Source organism: Panthera onca, chromosome D2 (assembly GCF_046562875.1).
Source record: "Panthera onca isolate mPanOnc1 chromosome D2, mPanOnc1 haplotype 2, whole genome shotgun sequence".
NCBI classification, from domain to species: domain Eukaryota; kingdom Metazoa; phylum Chordata; class Mammalia; order Carnivora; family Felidae; genus Panthera; species Panthera onca.
In genome coordinates, this window is record NC_138349.1 from 42,369,544 (window position 1) to 42,389,941 (window position 20,398).

Genomic DNA, 20,398 nt, shown 5'->3' on the forward strand with positions numbered 1-20,398 from the left:
TCACAGTTCACGAGCTCCAGCCCCATGTCAGGATCTGCATTGACAGCACAGAGCCTGCTTAAGATTCTCTCTCTCCCTCTCTCTCTGCCTTCCCCTGCACTCCCCTCCACTCAAAAAAAAAAAAAAATTAAAAAAATAAAAATAAAGGGGCACCTGGGTAGCTCGGTTAAGTATCTGACTTCGGCTCAGGTGACGATCTCACAGGCTTGTGAGTTCAAGCCCCGCATCGGGCTCTGTGCTGACGGCTCAGAGCCTGGAGCCTGCTTTGGATCACGTGTCTCCCTCTCTTTCTGCCCCTCTCCCATTCATGCTCTGTCTCTCTCTCCTTCAAAAGTAAGTAAACATTAAAAAAAAAATTTAATAAAAATAAAAAAGGCAAAACTCTAGGGACAGGAAGTAGATCAAGAGTTTCACAGGGGAGGTTCTGCAGAGAAAAAGGCAGCACAAGGGAGCTCTGGGTAATCAAAGTGTTCGACATCCTGATGGTGGTGCTTTAAATCTCGTAGAACTATAACCATCCCAAAAGTGAATTTGACTGTAACTAAAACAAACTTAAATAAATAAATAAATAAATGGTTAATCATGTGCCTTCTGATGCCATGCGATGCAAAATCCATGGCAACATCTATGAAGGAAAAGAAAGTCAAATAGACACCTATCACATGATTTTATCATTTTGTTCCTAGGTATTTTCCCAAGAGAGATGAAACTACATGTCCACATAACTGGAACAATTCAACATTTATCAAGAGCATTCACCTTATTCAGAGCGTTCTCAATTTTAAAATTGTGTTATATCCATACACTGGAACACTACTGAGCCACAAAAAAAAAAAAAAAAAAAAAAATACGTGCAACAACATGGAATGAATCTCAAAATAATCATGCTTACTGAAAAGACAAAAAGACCAGAAAAACAGGCATGCATATGGTATGATTCCATTTATAAATGTCTTTGAACTTCTAAAAAAAATCCCTGACGATAGGGATGGGAAAGGGGGGAGAAATGGATTACAGATGGGCACAAGGACACTTTGGGGGACAATGTTCATTTTCGTGATTGTGGCAATGGTTTTATGGGTGTATGCTAACATTCATCAGATTAAATATGTGCCATTTATTGTATATCAATTTTATACCCCCATGAGATGTTTAAATTTAAAAACAAAAGAAAGGTAAATGTGTACCGAATGGGAGCTGAGCTATGAAATTTCATTTAAAATATGAAGTCTGGTAGGTAGAATAATGGCACCAAGTTGGTGTCAGAGAACCAGAGATTTAGGGTTGATATTGGAAAATTGGAGAAAAGATTGATGTTGGAAAATACACCACACATTGGATGTCAGAAGCAGTGTCAGAAAGAACATCACAGCGGCAAAGGGAAATTAGGGTAGCAGATGGAATTAGGTTGCTAATGAACTGACTTTAAAACAGAAAGAGCATCCTGGGTTGTCCAGGTGGGTCCAGTGTAATCCTGATGGCCTTTGAATGGGGAAGATGGAGGCAGAAGAGGAGGTCAGAGTGATGCCAGGTCAGAAGGACCCCACTCACTACTGCCAGTGGTGGACACGGAGGGAGAAGCCGACAAACCAAGGAAGCAGGCAGCCTCCCAAAGCTGGCAAAAACCAGATTCTCCACCTAGAGCCTCCAGAAGGAACACAGCCCTGTAGACACCTTGACTTTAGCCCAGGGAGACCCATTTCGGATTTCTGACCTCCAGAACCACAAGATTTATAAAGTTGTAAGCCACTATGTTCGCAGTAATTTGTTATAGCAGCCATAGGAAAATAATGCTAGAAGCAGAATTGCTGATTCTCATTTCATCTTATACACGATGGGGTGTTTGCTATGCCATGATTAGCGCTGTAGTAGTCTGAAAGCAAATACAACTGGTTGAAGCTAATAATGAAATGTTCAGGCTCATGCAGTTGTGAAGGTCAAGAGGTGAACGAGGCTCCAGGACAGATGGACTACCAGTCTTTGTCATCATTGAAACTCATCTCTCTCTCAGTAGCTCCCTCTCTCACTGCTGTTGGCCTCTGGATTGGTCCTCTCAGGCAGGATCTCTGTACACAGTGGTCCAGAGGGACACTACCAGCAAGAATGTTCCATTTGCCTGCTGGAGGTAATCCCAGAGAAGATTTTAGTAATGAAAGTAAGAGGGAGGATTCTTTTCTTCTAATTAACTTTTTTAATTCCAATGTAATTAACATACACAGGTATATTATTTTCAGATGTACAATATAGTGATTCAACAATTTCATACATTACTCAGTGCTCGTCACAAATGTCCTCTTAATCCCTTTTACCTCTTTCACCCACAGCCCCACCCACCTCCCGTCTGGTAACCATCAATTTGTTCTCTGTAGTTAAGAGTCTGTTTCTCGGTTTGTCTCCCTTTTTTTCTTCGTTTGTTTTGTTTCTTAAATTCCACAAATTAGTGAAATCATACGGTATTTGTCTTTCTCTGATTGACTTATTTCATTTAACATTATACATTCTTGATTCTTAATGGCCTGCATTGGGAAACATGCCCAGGGTTCAAGCAGTTGCCACCCATGGCTGCGGGGGCAGGGCGGGGGTGACGGGCGGTGGTGTGCACTTGATGGGCCAGTGGGGAGTGTGTTCCCACGCACCCCTGGAAAGGAAGAGTCCTTCCCAAAAGAAAGTGGGGTGGTAAATATGGGAACAGGCCAAAACCGCTTGCCATGGTCCGTTACCCTAACTGAGGTTGACAAAATACAGAATTAAGGTATAATTACATAGTGTAAAGTTATTAGACTAATGGAAGAACTAAAAATAATTGTGAGGAAACTTGGGATAATGAAGGGAGGAAAAAAAGGCATATACAGGGAGCAATTTCTCATGTTCAACTATAAGGGATCCATAAACTTTCTACAGAGAATAAGTCAAGAACTAAGAGTACATATGCATGCTATTGAGAGTTATGGAGGTACCCACCAGAAGTACTAAAAATAGAAATGTTTAAAAGAAGTTTACTGGAGAGTGAGGGTGGAATCTGCTTTCCCTCATCATAAACCCTTCCCTCCTGTTTGATTTGTTCCTATTTGTATGTATCACGTCAATGACCAGACACACTGTGATAGTGAAATATTTTTAAATATTTGGACCAACAACATAAGCTTTGAAAAGGATTTGATCAATATCAAGTATGGTGACTCCATTTGAGATGAAACTTTAAGATCATAAGGAAAAAATATATAATTTGGACTTATCTTTATTAATATTTGAGTTATGCCTTTTAAGAGGGGAAACTACTTAATTTCGTATCTAATAGGCTGAACCTCTAGGAGTTTGACCTGTTGTATCACAGGTCAATAAAAAAAATATGTTCCAAGTCTGGAGGGGGGTGTGAAACCTTCCCCTACTTTAATTTTTAAAAACCTATCACAAATGGATGAGTAAATGGACTGCTTATCCACACCTTCTCTCCAGGAGATAGGAAGATGTCTCTGTTCTCACAAGAAGATTTGCCCTTCCCCATTTATCTGCTTCCCAGGCCATGTGGCTCATCTGCCTCCAGTGTCTGTCCAGAACACTGATCGTGCTTGTACATTCCTCAGTCCCCACTGGCTCTGGCCCTAGGGGATGGCCGGAAGCCACCTGAGCAGCTGGCCAGGCTCCCAACAGCCTTTGTTTCTCTGGGGCCTGACCTGGCGCTCAGACTCTTAGCCTAGACCCCCACCTCCACTTGCCCAGAATCCAGGTCTAGCTTCCTCGAACCCGAATTTCCTATTGATTCACAGATCACAGCTCCCTGAAGCCCCAAGCTCATTTAAGTCACAAAGTTTATCTGCATTCCTTCTTCATCAACTCCAAGCTTCCAGATGGTCTTGAGTATCTTCAGTGACAAGGACACCATCCCTCCCGGGTGGTGGCTCCTTCTCCAAATAACTCAACAATCACTGCCAAGCTTCCCTTCAACACAAAGGGTAGCACTAGGACCAAGATGTGCAAGCCACTGAGGCAGAACTTGGCCTGCCCTGCCTGCTGACCCCGAGGCAGACAGACTACAGCCCTAGGATGCTCATACACCATGACTTAGGTGTGATACTGACTTGCAGCTCCCTTCTGGGTCCCTGCTCACTCACGCAGGGCTCCTGGACCAGACATTCAGAGAGGCACTCTCCACCCTCCTCCAGGGCCCAGGTCATTTACTTACACTGATGCTGGGCACCATATAGAACCCTAGTTGATCCTACCTCTGTAATCTTTGGTCACCATCCCAAAGGCAAGCCCCTGGCCACTCACCATCTCCCTCTCTCCCTCCCTCCTGCTCTGGGATTCCTCTCCATCAGTCTCTTCCCTCATGACTGACTCCAAGTCCTGGTCACTGTGCCCTTGGGAACCCCATTTCAGAGCAAACAAACCCTCTGTCATCAGCCCTTTTGCAGAGTTCCCTCCCTCCCTGAGGATACATGCCCTTCGCCTTCAGGCCAGGGCTCTCACTCCCCCACATCCAACTGGGTCAGGGATGGAGTGGGGCCTGGAGCCTTCCCCTCTTTCCTCTGTCCTTCTGAGGCATCATCTGCTCTACGAGGGCTGGGAGAGACAACCTTCCCCAAACAACCATCTCCTAGGTCCTCCCAGGTCACCCTGTGCTCTCCACCCGAGGGTGAACACTGTCCATGGAGACAGCCTCTCCTGTGCTCCATCTGGAAGCTCCTGGGCTTCCCTGGCTTCATGCCAGACTCCCAAACCAGGACCCCCCACTTTCATCTGGGCAGCAGTTTGGAGGACCCTTCCCCATGGGAAACCTCAATCAAAAGTGGATTTCTCATCTGCATTATTTAGAGTCATGGAATGAAGTGGAATTCATCCCAGATGATTCAAATCCTGAGACTTTAATGGCAATACTCCCTAAAGAAAGATGGGCAGGGCACAGAGAAAAAGTAAAGGGTATAGAGAACATGGCAGCAACTGTGACTACCCATGGGACTAAAGAGACAAAGAGGCCACAGTGCCGTGGCTGCCATGAAAGCTGGAGATGCAAAGGATGCTGCTGGCTGGAGTGGGGTGTTGGAGAGACACAGCCTTGACCCCTCTCTCTTCCTATCCTTTTACCCTCCAACCAAAGTCTCCCATTGGCTGAGTCCAACCTATGCCCAGCAAGAGAGTCCTAGGCGGCCTGAGGAGGTGTGGTTCCCAAGCCAAATGGACCAGCAAGAGGTTCTGGGTGGGCAGCTGGGAACAAAAGGAGAAGAGTAGAAACCAGGGTCATCGAAACCGTTCTTGGAGTCCAGCCCCCTGGTTTTACAAATGAGAGAACCGAGGCTGGGAAAAGTCGGTTGTACAGAGTCCTAGTTGCAGTTTGTGGCCAGGCTAAGCCCAGACCTTGGGTCATCCTGTCCCCTGTCGCCTGTCACATGACAAAGTCCATGACTCCAGCACTCCTTCTATGTAGTCTTTTGAAGTGTTTATGCACTAAAAATAATTTTTAAACCATTTTAATTGGGTACATTGCTTTGAATCCCTTCCCCAACAGGAAATATGCTGGCTGGCTGGTGGGATGCTTGGCAGCTGGCCTTGAACTCCCTTGACCTCCCCACACCCAGGCTGAGGTTTTCCATCCACCACTGTTGCCCGAGCCCAAGCTGAACAGTGGGGGCTGGGATTCAACAATAGCCCTTCTAGTTATTGTTCTATAGCCAGCAGCTGGATTAATATTCGGAGAGGGTTGGAGGAGAAATCTAATTGAATTCGAAACATAATAAATTGAAGCAAACTCATTCGATTTATGGCAGTGTCTTCTGGCATCTTTTAATTCTGGGTCACATTCATTTGGAGCCAATCAAATTAGGGCGCTCATTAGCGGCTGAGGTGGGCGAGGCTGGAGCCACGCTCCCTGCTCCCAGCGGTAATGAGATCTGTGCAGCAGAAAAATAGAAGAGTCAGTTGGGGGGGGGGGGGGGGGGGGCAGGAATGGGAGGTCATGAGGGCACAGTGGTCACTGACTGATTATCAGGAAAATTGACTTGGAGAGGGGGTGAGCATGGACTCTAGATCTGTCTACTTGCTTACAAGATGGCCTTGACCTTCACCTGACACAGCTTTGCCTCCACCTTAGGGTAAGAGCATCAGCTCCTACCTCTGAATCCTGCATATGAAATGAGGTCAAGATGTAGTAAATATCTCCTCCTCCAGTTCCTCAGACTCTGACCTCTGGTCTCTCCTCCCAAGTTGCCTGGAGGAGCACCATCCATGGGCTACCTGGGCACCTGATTCTTGCACACAGTCCTCTGACTTAGGTGACCACCCTGGATTCACCCCACCTCTCAAGAGGAGCTCTGTCAAAGATTTTGTGACCATCCTTAATCTTCCACAAAGCACACTACTTAAAACAACCTTGTTGGCTTGCCTAACTGGGAAGTCCACAACCAGGATTTTGAGGTATGGTTGGGCCCAGGAATTCAAGCAAGGTCCTCAGACTTTCATTCTTCACTTCTAGACTCTGCAGGCCTCTGCACGGCTTCAGTTTCAGACACGCTGTCTCCATGAGCCAACAAGATGGTGAGCAGAAGCCCCAAGCTCACATAGCCCACAGGGTGCGTATAGAAGGATAGAGAACTCCCCTTTTCCAGAATTCATTCTCAGTTCCTAAAGATGGCCTCTGGCTGGCCCTGCTGTGTTACATGCCATGCGCAAGAGAATAAGCATGTCTGATGTTATGAGACACTGACAGACCACCTGACTCCCTGTGTGTGTGTGTGTGTGTGTGTGTGTGTGTGTGTATACATAGAACCACAATAAAAAAAAATATGGGTGGGAGGGGATATAGGGATATGTCACGCAATCCTCAGGCACCTGGCAGAATTCAGCAGCTAGTTGAGGTCTTATCCTCAGAGCTCCAGTTGACAAAGCATGTTAGCCCATCCTTGGCCTGACAGCCCTGAAATCCCTCTCTTGTGAAAAAACAAGAAGTTCAGGGCACAAAGAGACTCATGAATATTCATGAGCTGATGTCAATGGCCCATCACTGAAGACATTGTTCCTCTGCCCACCACCCAACCCTAAAGCATGTAAAATCCATGAATCTACAGTAAGGGCATATCCATGGCCTGAGGCGCCAAGCTCTGCATCCATAAAGTGCCTCTCTGGGGACAGTCACTGAGACACCAGGGCAGGGTAAGGTGTGGAGACTCTGGAAAGATGGTTATAGCTGTGCCAGGAAATTCAAGGAGACACAGGGGGTGGAACAGAGGGCTTGAGGCAGTCTTGGGTGTCCCAGAAGGAGTGACATGAAAGCTAACCATTCCAGGTTAGTTGAGGATGTGGAGGGTGCGGGGGATGAAAAACATTCTGCACAGAGGGAGCCATGTATCTAAAATTCTGGAGGCAGAAGGGAGCAGGGAGTGTTTAAGGAAGAAAGAGGCCCACGTGGAGTCAGAATGGGGGTGGGGGAGACAGAAACTCAGGCAAGAAGAGATGGAGAAGAGGGTCCCAAGCTATCAAGACATTTGGTGGGACCTTCCAGCCCAGCCTCTCCAGGACTCAGATGGGAACAGAGTCCAGAGGCTAGGGTGGGGTTGGGAGCAAGCTGTGATGTATGGGGTTCCCATGGAGAAAGGGACTGTCTACAGCAGGGGTTTGGGGCCCAGCACTGTCCCCCACCGGAGGTCTCCAGCCCTGGCCAGTATTGAAAGAGCTAGACTCACGGGTACAAAGTGGTCTGGTATACTGCCTCAGGGTAAGCAAGAGCACCCCCATTTTCACAGCAGACAAGTACAGATGCTGGGGCTGGTTACACAGCAGAGCAGGGCCTTCAGCCCACGTCCAAAGCCCTGTCTTTCCACTATACCAAGTTGCATCCCAAGCCCATTTTGTGGTTCAAGTGCAATTCAAGAACAGACGGCAAGGCTGGGGGATCTGCCTTCCCACTCAGGCGGCCAGCTTGCTAGAAAGTTAAGGAGAGAAATCTACTGCCATTCCCCCTACCCACAGCCCCACTATGACCCCCCCCCCCCAGGAGCTGCGTCATAGTGGCGTCATCGGCCTCCATAACCAGGCTCAAAGGGAACACAGCCCATTCCTGTCCCTCCCTCTCTCCCTAACCCCCACGCTGTGAATAGTCCTGGCCTTCCGCTAAGGGTCTGGCAGGGCCTGAGAGGGGACAGTCCCCTTCTTTCCTTTCTGATACAGTCCTGGGTTTCTCCTTAGTGGCTTTTTACCCCCCAGCCTCTACACAAACACTTTGAAACAGAAAGCATTTTGCTTCACTGTGCCTACCTCGGCCTCATATGAACAGCATGCTGGTCAGCAAACGCGCAAGGAAATCATGCTCAAAAGTCCTAGCTTGCTCTGCTCCTCTCTGAGGGGCAAGATCAGACAAGATGTTTCAGGGAAGCAAGGTGATGTGAGGGGCTCCATACGGTCAAGGGAGCCTAGGGTGTCCTCTCAGCTAGCCTCCAAATGACCATGGAGTTTCAGGCAAGCCTCTCCATCCTTCTAGGTCTCAATTTCCTCATCTGTAACTGGAGAGTCCTAACTCAGCCAGATTTCAACCCTAACTCTCTGAGTTCAAGCAATTCTTGATCTCAGGTTCAGAGTGGAACCCTTAAATGACACGAAGCAAACTCACTGAGGAGCTTATCTGGGCACTGTCTGGAAAATTTACCTGGCATCTCCTTATACCAGAGCATGCAGAATGGCTGGATATTTAAGCAGGAAGAACATTAGAATGCATGACATAGGTGAGGAAGCTCTGGCCCAGGACAGGACAGTCACCTGCCCGGGGTCAACAGCTGCCTCACGCCCACTCCAGGCTGTCTCTGCTCTGCCCCTTTGCTTCCTGCCTCCTGTATTCTGAGCACCGTCTTAGCGACAGACAGCCCAGCTGGCAGATCCAGCCTCCTGCAAACTTGATGTTGTCTCTCCAGAGGTAACAGACCATTCAGGCAGACCCTGACACTTCCGACTGAGGCAGCGGAAAGTCCATAGCAACAGCAGGACAAGTTTGCTCCAGGAGATAGTACTGCTGGAAGCCAGCTGAAGTGTGCTCCAGCCTTTTGTCAAAACTCATGTATTTCTGATCTCTTAACCAGGCCTGGATGTTTGGAGACAAGATGGGATATAAGCAGGAGTGTTGGTGGCTAGATCAGCAAGTGTCTTGTGGGAGGTAAGTGAGCCTGCCACCAAATGTCATCAGACAAAGCACCTGTCCCCGCAGGACCAAGGTGTCTGCTCCAAAACCTTGTAGTTCTCACAGGGGCTGTTGGAGAAGGTGAATCAGCACAGCCTTGCTAGAAAGTAGTTTTGCAGACATATCAGAAGCTTGGAAATGGGCATAACCTTTGCCCTTCATTTTACTTTTAGGTAACTCTCCTAAGTGAATTATTAGAACACGGCTTTCCTGATAGAAGAGCAGACCCGAAAGACCCTAAAAGTTTCATAAACAGTCTTTTACAGCCAGGCATGAAGTCTTTTAAAAATAGCTTTTTCTGATTACAAATACAACGGCTGCTTATCGTAGAAAATTTGGAAAATGTGAAAAATATAAAGAGAACAAACAAAAATATCACTACAATGTCATAATCACTGTAGTCTTTCCCCCCAGGATTACAGTTTGTTTGTTTGTTTGTTTTTTCTATGAACGTGTAAGCACACTTGACAAATAGTGGGGAGTATACTCCATGGATCAACATCGCGATTTGAAAATATTTCACAGATCAGGACACCTGGGTGGCTCAGTCGGTTAAGCGTCTGACTCTTGATCTCAGCTCAGGTCATGATCTTGTGGTTCATGAGATTGAGCCCCACATCAGGCTCTGTGCTGTCAGTGCTGGCTGGGCCTGTTTGGGATTCCCTCTCTTCCTCTCTCTCTGCCCCTCATTCATATTCACTCTCTCTCTCTCTGAAAATAAACAAACATAAAATATTTAAGCATCCTCAACCCTACTAAAAAGTCTTCACTGGGGCGCCTGGGTGGCTCAGTCGGTTGAGTGTCGACTTCAGCTCAGGTCATGATCTCACTGTCTGTGAGTTCGAGCCCCGCGTCAGGCTCTGTGATGACTGCTCGGAGCCTGGAGCCTGCTTTGGATTCTGTGTCTCCCTCTCTCTCTGCCCACCCCCTGCTCATGCTCTGTCTCTCTCTCTCTCTGTCAAAAATAAACATTAAAAAAAAATTTTAAAAAAAAGTCTTCACTTGCAGCCCCATAGCCCATCATACTGTGTTATTAAGCCTTTTCTGATTGTTGGACATTTATTTGTTCCCCATATATGATACAGTACCCAGAAAGGCCTTTTTGTCCATGAATCTTACCATCAAATATAGGTTTCCCTTATGAGCTCTGAGTTCCTCCAGGCCGCCTTATGCACCTTTGCAGTCCTGCCTTCCTCAGCCCCAGGGCCTGGCATGTGCCTAGGCATTTGACGATGTTGGCTGAATGACCCTCATTCATTGATGACTCACCCATAGTCGATTCCTTCCACTGTTAAGTGAGAGAGTACATGCCTCTGACACACCCACTAAAGAATGTGCTAGCTTCAAGGAAGCTGACAATGACCATTGAAATGCTTAGAGCGACACAAGGGGAGACTGATAAAAACAGGTGGGTCTATTTTTTTAATTGACTTTTAACATTAGTTTCAGGTGTACAATATGGTGATTCAGCAAGTATGTACATTATGGAATGCTCACCACAATAAAGTATAGTTACCACCTGTCACCCAAGATAGCACAATACTATTGACTATATTCTCTGTGCTGTACTTTTATCCCCGTGACTTATTTATCACTAGAGTTTTGTGCCTCTTGGTCCCCTTCACCTATTTCGTCCCTTCTTCCCCCGCCCCCCGCCTTCCCTTCAGCAACCACTGGTTCTTTATGTTTATGAGATCGTTCCTCTTTTTTTGTTGTTGCTATTGCTGTTTGTTCATTTGTTTTGGTTTTTAGATTCCACATATAAGTGAGATCATGTGGGATTTGTCTTTCTCTGTCTGTCTTATTTCACTTAGCATAATAGGTTCTAGGTCCATTTAAAAAAAATTAAATTAATTAAATACATTAAAAAATAAAATAAAAGAAGAATGTTATAAAGGATAATGTCTAGGATAAGTTAATTTTAAAATCTGTGTGAATAAATAAATAGAATTTAAAAGGGACTATGTATATAAACTAAAATGTTAACGGGCATTATCTGTGGTTTAGGTTTCTTTTGGTTTATCTGTATTTCCTAATTTTTGTTTAAATTAGACAAAGGCAAATTTGGTTTTTGTTTATGAATAAATATAAATCATTCATATAGCATTTGTTTCAAGAAAAGTTCACTTACCAGAAAACCCAAATGAGTCTAGGCACCTGGCCACCCAGAGGAGAGTGGGGCAGCGGACATCTCATCCGCCAATCTCTAATTCGTTAAATATTTCTAAACACCAAATATTTCCAGGCCAAATGTCCGCTTACCCCTGTCAGCATAAGGAAGTTTCCATGTTTACACAGGAACGCATGCATTTGTGAATTGGTCTCTGTTGATACATACAAATGTTGTAGATTCCTGTATCAACAGCTGTGCCTGAGGAAATGTGGAAGAAGTAGGATCAGGTGATAAAATACGGAGTCCAAGATCCCGAACCCGCTTCCATCATGCCCAAGAAATTACAGAGAACAGTGCTCTGCCTCGGTTCCTCTCTCCCTTCTCTCTGTCTCTCTTTCTCCCTCTTTATCTATCTCTCTCATTTAATTTATATTATACTGTCCTGATTACTTAAATACAAAAAAAAAAAAAAAAAATAGGCAGGCCCCTGGGCCCCAAAGCCTAGTTTAAATGCTCCGTATGGAGAGTTGTCTTGTGCATGCTGGAGCTGGAGGTGACCGAATCTCAATTAGCTGCACTGTATGGGAAAAGAGGTTGCCAGCCCATTTCTTCCTGGTCTCCTCCCTGAGGCCTAGCTCACCTCCGAGCTTCAAAGTTCATTTGTCCGTTCTTTGTGATGGACAACAGCATACTGCCCTTTCATGGGGCATTTACTCAAGGCCAGGCCGTATGTTGGGTACCCAGGAGATAAAGGCTTAGTTTTTTTGCTTCAGGAGGCTACAGCCAGGTGGAAAGACAAAGAAACATTCTTTCTTCCATCCAGTTCTAAGACTCTCTAAGTGGCCAACTGAGACATTGCAAAGTATTCTGGGCATACAGACACTGAAACAAAGGAGACAGAAAAAGTTTTCAAAGAAGGAAAACTTAGTGTGCAGGGATTCAACATATGTCAATCTGGGCAAAGTGTGGCATGTTTGAGGAACAGAAAAGAAGCAGTGTGGTGGACCGCAGCAGAGGGTGGGTGGGTGGGTGGATGTCAGAACAGAAAATGAGAAGGCCAGCTACAGGTGGACCACAAATGGGCCAAAGGCCACGTAAAAGCACTGGGACTCCATCCTATAGATGGTGGGAACTGCCACATGATAAAGTCAAGGTCAAACTCCAAGGACTAGAGTAAGATTAATCCACTGGATAGCAAGACTGGACGTGGAGATACCTAGAGGTGCCTCCTAGATACATAGAGGGAGGTTCCTGCAATAGTCCAAAAGAACAGAAATGAATCTGATGCTGGGGTTCAGGCAATCAGATGGTTGGTGTTAGGAGTAACTGTGAAGGGAAATCCAGCAGGAATGCAAGAGTAGGGTTTGTTTGCTTTGGATGTGCACTTCAGGTGTGGGGGGGATGTCGAGCAGCAAGTAGATGAAGTTTGGGGGGGTATAATTTGGGCATTGTCATCTTCGAAGTAGCAGCTGAAGCCAAAGGAACACAAGGCAATTGCTCATGGGAAGCATGTTGGGTGGGACAAGAAAGTCAAGGCAGAACCAGAAAAAGCCTGACATTTGAGGGGCAGAGGAACCTGAGAAGGAACAGCCAGAGTTAAGAGAACAGAGGTGGAGTCCTGTCATGGAAGCAAACAGTAGAGGGGATTTCAGGGATGTGAGATCAAGAATGAAATGTTACGAAGATCAAGTAGGGTGAGGACCCAAACGTGTGGCGATTAGTATGCCATCTGGGATTTTATGGATAGCAACTTCAGCAGCTGTGGATATAAAACACCCATCAGCTGAAAAGCAAGGAGGTGAGGAAGTGGTGGTCAAGAGTGTAGAATACTCGGGGCGCCTGGGTGGCTCAGTCGGTTGGGCGTCCGACTTTGGCTCAGGTCATGATCTCGCGGTTTGTGAGTTCGAGCCCGTGTCGGGCTCTGTGCTGACAGCTCAGAGCCTGGGGCCTGCTTCAGATTCTGCACCTCCCTCTCTCTCTCTGCCCCTCCTCTCTCTCTCTCTCTCTCTCCAAAATAAATAAACATTAAAAAAATTTTTTTAAAGAGTATAGAATACTCTCAGAAGAACTTGGCTTTGGAAGGAAGAAGGTCCAAAAAAGGGTTGGCAAAGTGTTGGGAGGAATTGTTCCAATGTGACACTTCACAGGATTGTAGGTCAGAATGACAGAGCTTATAGAGAAAGAGAATGAGGATGGCTTAGATGGTGCTAAGCTGGAAGACTAGACACCTATGATGTCATTCATCCTGGAATAAACTTTCCCAAAAGGAGTAATCCTCACATGCTTTGGAACTGTCACCCTCTTACAGGTTCCGATACTTTGACACTCGCCAGTGCCAGACTTCGTGTCAGTTCAGGCCAAGCAGTGGGGGGAGGAGAAGGCTTGGGACCCCATAGAGAAGCCTCCTGGCTAGGCTCAAGTGCTGACATTCTGAGTCCCAAGAGTGTCACAGAATGCGATGCTGGACACAGGCCTGCGTGTGGAGACTGGCAAGGCAAGTTGGCAATAGTGTGATGTGGGAGTCTCCACCCCGCTCATCCCACATTTTTTCTCAACATTTTGGACATTTATGGCTCGCTATCTAGCACCATGTGTCAGTCAGTGCTCAGTAATAATTCAGATTGATGATACTGTTGTCTGGCTTTTAATGGCCAACTGCACAGCTCTGACATGGCTAATGCTAATTTAAATGACGAAATTAACTAACCGAGCCATGGAATCGAGCTCTGGCCTGCAGATGCCAGGCCAAATAAATAAATAAGGACAGTCCTCATGAAAATGAGACCACGAATTTAGTTCGATTTGGGCAACTCCCACCATGTACTGGGAATTCTATTCATTGGTCCTGATGCTGGCCCTGGCAAGGGCTCCTGCTTCATTCCACGAAGATGTCAGAGGGCTACAGATGGAGAAATAATGGACTCTTCTAAAAGAGCACAGAATCCCGAAAATATTCTAGTCCAAACCCTTCGTTTAACTCATATGGAAACTGAGACTCAGTGTTAGCAATTTCCAGAACTTTCTCAGTGAGTTGGTGACACAGAATCCACAATGAGAAGATGGCTACCATGATGTGAGAAGGCTTCTATGACATCCAGTCACCACTTCTGGACAGCAAATCATACCCTGTGCAGTTCGGAACCGGACACGGAGCCCTCATATCTTCTAAGCGGGAGGGCAGGCCTGGGGGGGTGTGATGTGCGAGGGGATCTGGGAAGTGGGCAGAAGGGCCGAGGAGGAGGTCGGGGATCACAGAAGTACACGCCCCCATCCTCAAGAGGCCCTACACAGCCGCATCACCCTCCCCCGTGCCTGCGTTCATCAGGGACTCCGCGCTTGTGAGAGTGGCCTCCCTTTAGCAGGCTGAACCAAAAGGCTATGTAAATGGCCTCAGGGCCCAAACTCCTTATACAAACAAGGGAAAATTACCTGGCGGCCCACACACGGCCTGCCGAGCAGGGTTCAGTCGGGGGAAACCCACAGAGATAAGCTCAGGAACAAATGTGTTGACCCTTTCCAGGGCAGTGCATAGGGATCCAGCTGGCCGATGTCAGACTCCAGGAAAGGGACCCCAGACCTTGCGCTTTCATGATTAGGGAAGCACCAGCCCTCTTCTGGTGGGATCAGGGCTTGGGATCTGATCGTAGCATGGTATGGCAGAACTCTGGTCATCTGCCCTGTTCTTCCAGCTCAGCATGCATGGTTGGGGGAGCAGCGGCCCCACTCCAGCATGGGGGAGGGTGGGGTTCCAGCTTAGGACACAGCAGCGTTCCACCAAGATTGGCCTTTTTCAGGGTGCAGCTGGAGCCAGCCTCCTTGGAGCTTTGTGTGAGGCCAGCCCCACAGGAAATGCTAAACCAGAAAGGTGCTGAGTACATTAGTTATCACTCCCGGCTCTTCTTTTCACTGCAGTCAAAGGCAGCTTTCCCAACCTTCAACCTAATCATGGTACCCCCAGCTAAGACACCTAAGTGTCCTCTCCTCACCAGCCTGATAGTATCAAACCGCTCGGCCTGGGATGCAAGCTTTCAGCACTGGATCTCACCTCTCCATCCAGCCTGGCCCCCAGCGCCCCCATCCCTAAATGCGATGGATCTGCTACCTCCTGCTGTTGCTCCCTCCAGTGTTAGCCTTTTCCCACCTTGCCCACACTGTGAACTTAAAGGCACATCCTCCCAAATGCCCTCGAGGAGAATGACGGGCTCATCCCCTGTGCCCTGACTCTATGAATGCATTTATCATTGCACATGGTACTTGTTTTCCTACCTGCCTGTCTGAAAGTGTCTCAATCGTGCCATCTGCAGAGAAGATGCCAATGAAGAGGGATGAAATGCACCAGCTGCATATGCTTCTCCCCAAACTTCTGGCTCCAGGCCTCTCTGCCCTGCCTACAGCCCTAGACCCCAGATTTCATAGATGGTGAAACACCCACCGTCTTATATAAACTATGCTATATTTAACTGCTTTAAAGTTGTGTACTGGGGGGGGAGAGGTGGTGCAGGCCATTACCTCTGAATTTTTAAACGTACTGATAAGAGACCTCAATGTTCCTTCCGCCAGGATGTGACTGACGTCTTGCCACCAACTGGCAGTACAGTCTGACAGTACCCAGGAACCTGGGGAAAAGACCAATGCTCACACCTGCCCAGGTAAGGTACAAGTCTCCCACATGTCCCAGCTCTGTGTGTTGAAGAAGCTAAAAGAAAAAGTAGGAAAAGGGGTCTCTATTTGGTAAATCTTTTGTAGCCCCGCCCTGCACCTTGAAGTCATAAAGGGGCTGCAAGCGACATTTACAAGGTGGCAACAGGCTGCTGGCTGTTGCAAAGCACACTATCTGGGGAAGGAGATAGGCTATCACAGGGTTTTCGCCCGTGAGTTGAGGTTCTTTGTTCTGAATGTGTGCCCTACTTTCAGTATGGTTTCCTTGGCAGTCAAGAGAAAGACTAATCAAATGCCTACACAGGTTTATGAATGAAAGGAAACATATTTTAAGGGAGCTTTGTACTGACACACAATTGCACTGATAAATTTTTCAAAGTCTGACGGGAACCAATTTCAAATAAATGGTGACATTTAAACAACTAGAAACCTCAAGGGCCATGATTACATAGCCACATTCATAAGAACCTCCCTGCTCTGTGGGTCATTGGCAAGTTCACCCTGCTGATGCCTTCTCAGCTGCCCAGGGTAGGAAGCACTTGGTTGCTGCTCAGCAAAGAGAGAGTCCTAATATGCTCTGCAAACCCCTTCCAGTGTCTTCTCAGGACCCAGGAGCTCCAGTCTAGTCCATGTCTGTATTTGCAGCAGTCTTGTAAAAATGTATCAGAACCTTGAAGAGTTACTCTGGGAGGAAGCCTCACCACCAGACAAGGCCAAACCAAGAGCTTTGTCACCAAAGGATGTCTGTCCCAAGTCAGCATGACCCAGTTGAAGAGAGACAACAGCTGTGCTCATTCCTCGACCACCAGACCATCCCTCAACATGCTGTAGAAGTCAAAGATTTCTTCTATGAGAAACTTCCAGATCTTCTCAGCATTTTTTCAGGCATTATTGCATCTTTGCAAAGCACTAAGTAACAGCAACAATTCCCAACTTCCAGCCAATAAACTTGACCTTGAAGCTGTCCTTGATTCCCTAAAGGGAGGCCATAGAAAAACTTAACCTGGTAAGGACAACTTGCCTGATATCAACTCTGGGCTCAGCTCTGGGAAATAGCTCCTGCATCTGACTTACTCTGTCCTGTCTACCAGGGCCTCCTTGCTGGGCACTCCCTTACTCCATGTCCCAGGACCCCAACCAGATTCAGTTCCAGGTAATAGAATTCCTTTGGCCCATGCCCAGCTTCCAATCAGCCCCACTCCCCAATCTCATGCCTATCTGCATGGCTTGGTCAGGCCTTGACCCAAGCTTTCCCTAGAGCTCCAGACTCTAGTATCTGACCATCCATCTGCCTGTCCAAGTGTGCCTCAAACAATATATCCAAAAATAAACTACCCACCTACCCCCCCCCCCAAATTCTGCTAAATGCGCCAACTTACACCTACTTGCCCACGTGTGGAACCTGGGACTCTTCTTTCTCTCCCCCACACCCAAGTCATCCTGTCCATTCAACACCTAAATATCTTTCCACTCCATCTCTCATCTCTAAGCCCACTTCTGCTTGTGTGTTTTGCCTGCCTGGCATCACTTTCTTTAGGAGACTACTTCTAGCCCTTGCTATAGTAATCCTATCACATCCATGTGATTTGAGTGAGGCTGGCCCCACCACCCTGATCCAGGGGTGGTCAAGGGACCCAGGCCTGGCTAAAGAAAGTGTGCAGAAACTTGGCCATGGCCATCTGTTCAGGACTGAGCCATTGGAATCCTCCCCAGACTTCTGACTGGGCACGGGGGAAGCTATGCTCCTTCTCTCTGGGCTCATGAGTACCAAGGGTGGGAGCTATGGAGACTCTTATTGTCACATGTAGAGAGTGTGGGGCCATGAAGAGACCAGTAGAATTAAGGGATCAGAAAAAGCAGTGGAGACAAAGGGGCAAGGAAAGGAGAGCCCTGATATAATTGTTTGAACCCTGAATGCAGCCTAAAACCAAAGAACTTCCTTTGGAAGAACTCCACCCCATTACATGGGTCTATAAATCCCTATTTCAGCATAACCAGCTTGAGTTGGGGTCTGTCTCCAGCAACTGAACACAAGGCTGACACAACAGTTCACGTGGATGGATCTCTCTGCCTTCAATCTTACCCTCCTGTATTAGCCTGCTAGGTTGCCATAGCAATATATCACAAACTGGTGACTGAAAAAACAGAAATGTATTGTCTCAATGTTCTGGAGGCTGGGAGTCCAAAATCAAGGTGTCAGTTGGTTCCTTTGAAGGCTGTGAGGAATAATGTGTCCATGCCTCTCTCCTAGCCTCTGATGGTTTGCTGGCAATCTCTGACCTCCCTTGGCTTGTAGAAGCATCACCCAGACATCTGCCTTCATCCTCACGTGGTATTCTTCCTGTATGTGTGTCTCTGTATCCAAATTTCTTCCTTTTATAAGGACACCAGTCATATTGGATTAGGGGTTCACCCTACTCCAGCATGGCTTCATCTTAACTAATGTCTGCAATACCCCCACTTCCAAATAAGGTCACATTCTAAGGTGCTGGGGGCTAAAACTTCAACACGTGAATTGGGGAGCGGGGGATACAACTCAACTGATAACACCAGCCATCCCACCTCTAGCTCTGCCCTGCATCGGAACCGCTTATGCGGTTCCTCTCATCTTCACCTGCTGCTTGGTCCAGTGGCCACTGCATCATCCAGCTCTGCAAGGCTCTGACCGACTTCCTGTAGGTGTGACCCGATGCCACGTCACCTTATACCCTCGCAGCACATCCTCCCACCTCTCCCTGGAGCTGTTCTGTTCACATGGGAGTGTGTTCAGTGTCTACGAATGCACAGCTTCATGGGGCAAACTTCTGACAAGTGAAACAACAGGGATCAGTGGTTAAAATTCTTACTTTTCTCTTTCCAGACAGATTGTCCTGAGAGTTACACAATAGATCGAGTGTTTAGTTGCCTTTGAAAAATAGCCAATTCAATAACACATCTTCAAATTGGCTTTCTCTCCTTTCCTGTCTCATTCCCTGTGTCCCTCACTTTGTTCCCTGGGATTACATTCTCCAATAAAGGAAAAGCCCATAAGCCTCTGCCTCAGCTTCTGCTTTAGCAGAACCCAGACCAATTCGGCCTCACTGATCTCTCTAACTATAACCTGACCATGCCATTCCTCTGCTTAAAGCCCTTCATGATCTCTCCATTACCCATAAAGTTCAAACTCTCTAGCTAAAAGCTGGAATGCAGCTCAGAGGTCATCTGGTCAACCTTCTTCCCTACTGTAACAGTCCAAGTCATGGACTTTGGAATCCATAAGATCAGGTTTCAAATCTGGCTCTTTTTGAAAACTTGGATGAAGTTTTTTACCCCTATACCCATTTCTTCATCTACCCCATCTCAAGGTTGAGCAGAAGCAATGCCTGTAGAGTGTCTAGCACAGCTTTTGGAACACTAAATGTACAGCAACCAGTGTCATTACAGGTGAAGAATCAGAAACCAAGATGCAGAGGGGGTCTATCAGAGTCACATAGTCAGCTAGCACACCTGAGACCAAAATCCTACAAAATCAAATGCCTGCATTCCACCATTAAGAGGTAGAATATATAATATATAATATATAATAATATATAACATATAATATATAATTTTATTGTAATATATAATTAATATATAATATGTAATATATAATATGTGATCATATGTAATATATAATATGTGATCATATGTAATATATAATATCCCTGCCATCATGGGGTTTACATCCTAAAGGGAAAGTGAGGTATTCAACAATGAAGCAATAAATGTGTGTAAGCGTATCACAGGGTGCTAAGTCCTGTGGCATAAAGTAGGAATACAGAGTGAGGAGGTTGTATTTTCCTAGCGTAGTAGAGGAAGTAATCTTCTGATAAAGGTTCACTTAAAGTGAAGGAAGCAAGGGAGTGAAAATGTTGATATCAGAGGGCAGCAGCAAGAGTAGGAAGTACAAGGGACTGAGGTAGGAGCGATTTTAGAGTGTTCAAGAGACAGCAGGGAGGCCAGCACTCCTGAAGGGGGTGGGAGAGGGGAAGAGCCGTAACAATTGAGGTCAGAGACAAGCAGATGGCCAGTTTAGACAGGTCATGGATTTTGAATTTGGCTCTGAGAGTGAGAGAAAGCCAGGGAAGGGTTTTGACTTCGGCTTGAAAGCATCACTCTGCCTAAGCGAGAGCAGACAGAAGGCCACCACAGTCCCCCTGGTAGAGATGGTGATGGCTTGGACCAGGTGGCAGAGCCAGCAGAGGTGAGAAGTGGTCATTCTGAATACATTTTGAAGGCACAGCTTACAGAACTCACTGGTGGATTGGATGTGGGCTGTGAACGGAAGGTTGATCCCAGGATGGTGACCCAAGCCAATGAAATGAGAGAGTTGCCATTTAATGAAGGGTGGGAGGGAAACTGAGGGAGAAGAGGCAAGACAGCAAATCGGAAGTCTGCTTTTGAACATGCCAAGTTTGATCTAGTAAACACAAAGCAGTGGCTGGATA

The 20,398-nt window shown here is 46.8% G+C and overlaps 2 long non-coding RNA genes across 2 annotated transcripts; one reads left to right on the forward strand and one right to left on the reverse strand.

The window, feature by feature from the left end:
* Positions 1–1,819: 1,819 nt before the first annotated feature.
* On the reverse strand, positions 1,820–15,952 carry LOC132685200 (uncharacterized). The gene is made up of 3 exons (XR_009612992.1): positions 15,783–15,952; positions 11,423–11,531; positions 1,820–2,119 (listed from the first exon to the last, which is right to left on the reverse strand). It is a non-coding gene; the product is annotated as an uncharacterized LOC132685200 (long non-coding RNA).
* Positions 7,060–16,849, forward strand: LOC132685201 (uncharacterized). Its single transcript, XR_009612993.1, has 4 exons — positions 7,060–7,146; positions 9,063–9,136; positions 15,834–15,922; positions 16,527–16,849. It is a non-coding gene; the product is annotated as an uncharacterized LOC132685201 (long non-coding RNA).
* The last annotated feature ends 3,549 nt before the right edge of the window (positions 16,850–20,398 follow it).